A 5,711-nucleotide genomic window follows, 5' to 3' on the forward strand; every position below is an offset into this window, starting at 1 on the left:
CAGTAATAAGTTACTAGCACTATATGCACGCATTGCATGCGATATATTATACTCCCTCCGTTCCTGAAAGTTTGACTCACTTTGCACTTGCACGATCTTCAATGTATTTCTTTGACCATTAATAACTTTGGCATATATAAGTGAAAAATTATAAAAAGTTGATATTTGGAAAATATAAACTAAGACGAATCTAATAAGATCCTCCATGATAATTTATTTCTTTTGTATAAATCATAAAAGTTGGTCAAAGTTATTATATTTTGAAAACATGAATAGTAAGTGAGTCGAAATTTTAGAAATAGAGGTAGTATATTAATTTACTTTAACTATCTAAAATAATTTTATTGCATGTATAAATTTAAGTTGAAATACATACATACATACATACATACATACATACATACATACATACATACATACATACATACATACATACATACATACATACATACATACATACATACATACATACATACATACATATATATATATATATAGAAATAGAAATAGGAACATATGAGACCACACCCCTTATGTGAGAACACTATTATATGTGAGGACTCATTATAACCATTGGATCAATTGCATCCAACGGTCACAATACAATCCTAGTTTAAACAAAACCATTTTATTTCAAAACAATTTCTGCGTTTTTTCTATCTCCTCCTTCCTCTTTCACGCGCAATTTCTCTCTCCTCATTCAATTTCATTCGGTTTTCTACTCTCTTTCTCTCTGAAATTTCATCACAACTTCTTCAATCTTCATCAATTGTTCGTCAATGTAAGTTTATTGTTTATTTTTTTTGCTGTTTTTCAATTAATTTTAGGTTACATTCATTGTTTATCTTCGTTTTGATATTCGTTCTATTTGTGCTGATTTCATCTCACTAATTTTAGGGTACTTTGTGTCGATTATGTTTTAGTTTTGTTTTTTTTTGTTGATTTTAGTTTTATTTTCTTTTTTTTTTTTAGTAATTATCAAGTTGATTTTAGTTTTATTTTGCCTGAATTTAGGTTTTAACATGTATTCTTGTTTTGGTTGTGTATTTGCGAAATTATGTTGTGGTTTTGTTGCGATTTTTGCTCAATTTTTTTGCGATTATGTTGCGGTTTTGGTTTGGTTGTGAGTACTGTTAAAGCCAGTATAAAGCTTCCTCCAAAAATTTAAGGTAATCCAAACACTTAAATCCCTGTTTTATTTATGAATTCTGATTCGAAAAATTTGCAACAGAAATTTAATGCTGAAGTTAAGAATTATACTGAGTTAAATGTTAACAAGCCTGATTCTGTTTAAGATGATTGTGTGAAAATTGATAAAGATGATATACAAGATGAAATTGAATTATGGAAGTCTTTAGTTGTATGCTTTAATTGTGTGGCAAATTGTAACACCACCATTAGTTGTAATGGATGGTTCTTAAGAAGAATTTGGAGGAATATGGGGGTAGATAAAGTGGTTGTGAAGCATAAGGGCATTTTCATTGTCAAACACAAAGTATCTTAGAATGGGGATAAGAATAAGGAACAAAACAAGCACAAGGAGACTACATGTGTAGGTGTTTCTGTGTTTCCATAATGCGTAGGTGGCTTGATAGGATTATGCTGATGGACATGTTACCTGATTCAACATTGTAGATTAAGTTAATGTTATACTTGGCATTTCTTTTGCTTGCATGCAGACCAAATATAGATTTTACCTTGTGTTGGTTTTTATACAGATTGTACCTTCTATTAGTTTGAGAAAACAAGGACTGCTATCATGTCTTAGAATCTTGTGATATACTAATACTATTTTCTCACATTTAGTATCCTCTGCTTCTTGTTAGAAATGTGGTGAACCCCCCTTTTCCCCTCTTTATTTCTCTTACAAATTTGCTTCTTAATTTGATTTTTCTTTTGTTTTAGTTAGCTTTCATTTTTTTTTCGGGTTTTTTGTAACAGTGTTATGGATTCGTCGGTTTCTACTGATCCTAACAATGCTAAAGATTATACGAATGTACATTTGGAAAGGATAATGTACATGTTTTCTTATTTTATCATTTTATGTTTTATTATTAAATGCTTGTTGATTTAATGAATTATTAAAGAAATGTTTGCTCATTTGACAAATGAGCAATTAACTATTTGCTTATTTGGTAAATGAGCATAAAACTGATTGCCCATTTGACAAATGAGCATACTAATATTTGCTCATTTCACAAACGAGCGACTAAACTATTTGCTCATTTGACAAATGAGCATCTATGTTTTTGCTCATTTGTGTAAAATAAGGAACTAAGTATTTGCTCATTTGATAAATGAGCAACTTAATATTTGCTCATTTTCTAAATGAAAAAAATATTGATTGCTCATTTGACAATTGATCATTAGATAATTATCGGCATATGCTTCTTTATTATAACATACTCTAAATCCTACCCTAAAGTATCCACTTCACTACACTTCTAAAAAAAAAATCTATGTGATATTTTACTTTTTTTATGATTTTGTATGAGCAAGAAGTCTATTGAAAAGGAGGCTCCTGCCGATGTTGGTTCATCAGGTGCTGCTGCCGATGTCGGTTCATCAGGTGCTGCTGCCGATATTGGTTCAACAGGGGCTGCTGCTAATGTTGGTTCATCAAAGGCTGTAGTGGCAGAAGAGAAGCTCACTGAAAAGAAGCAAAAGAGAATCAAATTAGTTGCTACTAAGGGTCAAGGAAAAAAGGTTTAAAAAAAGGGTTGAAAGAAAAACAGATGATTAAGCTAGAAGAGATGAAATCTAGCAACAAATCACAAGGTTTGAAGTCTCATGTTCATGGGACATTGCATAGTCGGATGTCACCCTCATCCATTGTTCAAGTTATGGAATCAGTTTCAGAAAATTAGTTGAAATCAGTTAGGGATATAGGATTTGGGTCGATGGAGTTTTTGAAGGTGACCCAACCACCTTTGCAGTTAGCTTTATGGTTGGTGCAGCACTTTGATGCTAACACATGCTCATTAAATATTCCTAACTCTGATCCTTTCTGTATTACTGAAGACCATGTGCATCAAGTTCTTGGGTTGCCAATAGGGGGCATAGAGATTGATAAAAGTAATTTTTCCAGAAATAGTAATGTCATTAAGCTATGGAAAAAGCAATTCCAAAGCAACTCACTCTCTATCAAAATAGAGGAGCTGAAAAAGTGTTTGAAGGGGCATAAGTCAGCTGGTGCTATGTTCAAACGGAACTTTGTAGTTCTTTGTGTGTCTACACTGATGGATGGTAAACTTCTTATTTTTATTTTGCTCATTTCTATTTTATTTTGCTCAATTGAATTTCTGTTTGCTCATTTTTCTTTTGTTTTGCTCATTTTTTTGTCAGCGAAACAAAACATGAATATTATTTCTGATATTCTTACATTTCTTTCTGATGTTGATAAAATCAAGGACTTGAATTGGTCAAAGTATATCCTTGATTGTCTTATGAAGGGCAAGCTTTTCTAGGAAGAACGTCCAACTCGTTCTTTTCCTGGGTCTTTATTGTTTCTTATGGTATTACTATAATTTTTGTTTATTTTTAATGTAGTATTTCTTACTTATTTGTTGATTTTTAATTTAGTAATTTTTTTTCTTCTTGTTTGTAGTTATTGTTTGTTGATCAATTTGTACTTGAGGAAGTTCGAGCTGCACGTGAAATTCCAATCTTGAAAGGGTGGACAACAACTATGGTGTCAACACGTGAGAAATTGGAAATCTTTAAAGGGAGGCTTGGAAATATTCATGTCAAAAAGCTTAATGTTGGTTCTTCTAGCATGACACAGCCTAAAATAGTATTTAACTATAATTTTTTATTTTATTCTTTTCCTTTTTATTCTACATTTTTAACTTTTTTTTGTTTTTTATTTAGGAAAAATTCATTCCTTCTGAAGTGGAAACTCAAGAAGGTGCCAATAAGGTAATCATATGTACTGTAATATTCTTTGTTCTTTATGGAAATGACCAGCTAATTTTTGCTCATTTGCTAATAACCAAGCAATTACTTGCTCATTTTTTAAATGAGCAAATAATTTTTTGCTCATTTGACAGATGAGCAAATTATACAATTAGTTATGTCTTATAAGAAATCTTGATTTATATTTGTTAGGATATTTGCTTTCAACTTGTTCTAACTTTCTTTTTTTTTTTACTTGATTTTAGGAACAATCTGATCCAATTCGTACAAAAAATGAAGAAACTAAACAAGATCCAAAGAAGGTATTTATATGAGTTTTCTGGAAACTTATATTAATTCTTTGCTCATTTTTAAAAATTTTGAGTGTTGGATCACTCATATTGACATTATGACATGCCTGAAGAATTACATGATAGAAGTCAGAAACCTATATTTAGGTTGTTAGTTGGTTTAATTGGAAACATGGCAGGAACCTGTATCATTTATTCATTATCATGATTGAAGCCAGGAATCTGTATTTAATCATGAGTCATAAGCATAAGATACTAGTTATAAACCTTTTTGCTAAAAATCTTACCCACAAGACAAGTAGCAGAGGACATGATATCATGAACAAAAGAGTTAGCTACAGGGGTAAAAGGAAACTTAGGCTGACTAGAATGGACAGGAGCTGAATTAGAGGTAGTATCATTAGGTTTTTTGCTAGAGGGGTGAGTCATTGGTGATGAGCAAGGTAAAACCATATTGACTAGAGGCATATGATGTCCTGGGTTAAGGTCAGGGGAAGAAATATTCTAATTTTGATATCCATGAGGAAGGGATTGGTGGGATAAGGTTGTAATGTGAGTTCCATTACAAGGGAGAACGTCAACTCCCACAGATCCCAATTGGGAGATTCTAAATGAGCAATTAATTTTTTGCTCATTTGTCAAATGAGCAAAAACTTCAGTGCTCATATGTAGTTTAATTTGCTCATTTTTTATATGACTTTGCTCATTTCACATCCACTTTTCTCATTTCATACTCACTTTGCTCATTTCATATTGACTCTTTTCATTCATATTCATCTTATTATGTATTTTTTTTTTAACAGAAATGCCTTATGGAGCTTGCAACAGTATCTACAAATCTAGTCTTGGTATACATGGATTTCAGTTAAAAACATGAAGCTGCCGTCAAGTATTTTCCAAACAATGAGAAGATTCAAAGGCTGAAGGAAGATGCAATAAGCATTTGTGATGAGCACAAGATGAGCTCTAAAGCTTTAACTGAAGATATTCCTCTCTCATTTAGCCAAGATGAATAGTATTGGCAAGATCCAGCTGTAATTGAAGCTTGGGATAGGTTTTCAAATATTTCAGGCAATGACAAGCATGCTGAATCTACAATCAATGCTAGGGTTGATCATCTGAATGAATCAAAACCAATTGATGTTACTAATATTGCTACTGGATGTGTTCACATAGTAAGTGATATATCTGATGTTGAAGCTCCATCCGTTATCATACAGCCTAGGGCTGCTGAACGTGTGTTTAAAAAACTTGGAGAGTCAAGTATCAGATATAGTTTAAGAATTTCAGTTGCCAAAGGATGTAGAACTCCTTCATTCAGCTTAGGAATCTCTTCTCAAGAAACTGATTCTTAGGAGAAGTCCCCTAGCATTGCACCTACTGATGAACCTGTAGTTGCTCATGTCAGTGCACAAGTTGATGCTTCTAAATTAGTTGCAGCTGCTGTTGCTGATGCTCTGAATGCTCAAGAAGATCCAATTGCGCTTAAGAGAAAAGGAGATGCTG

The sequence above is a fragment of the Chenopodium quinoa genome, unplaced genomic scaffold (assembly GCF_001683475.1).
Source record: "Chenopodium quinoa cultivar QQ74 unplaced genomic scaffold, ASM168347v1, whole genome shotgun sequence".
NCBI classification, from domain to species: domain Eukaryota; kingdom Viridiplantae; phylum Streptophyta; class Magnoliopsida; order Caryophyllales; family Amaranthaceae; genus Chenopodium; species Chenopodium quinoa.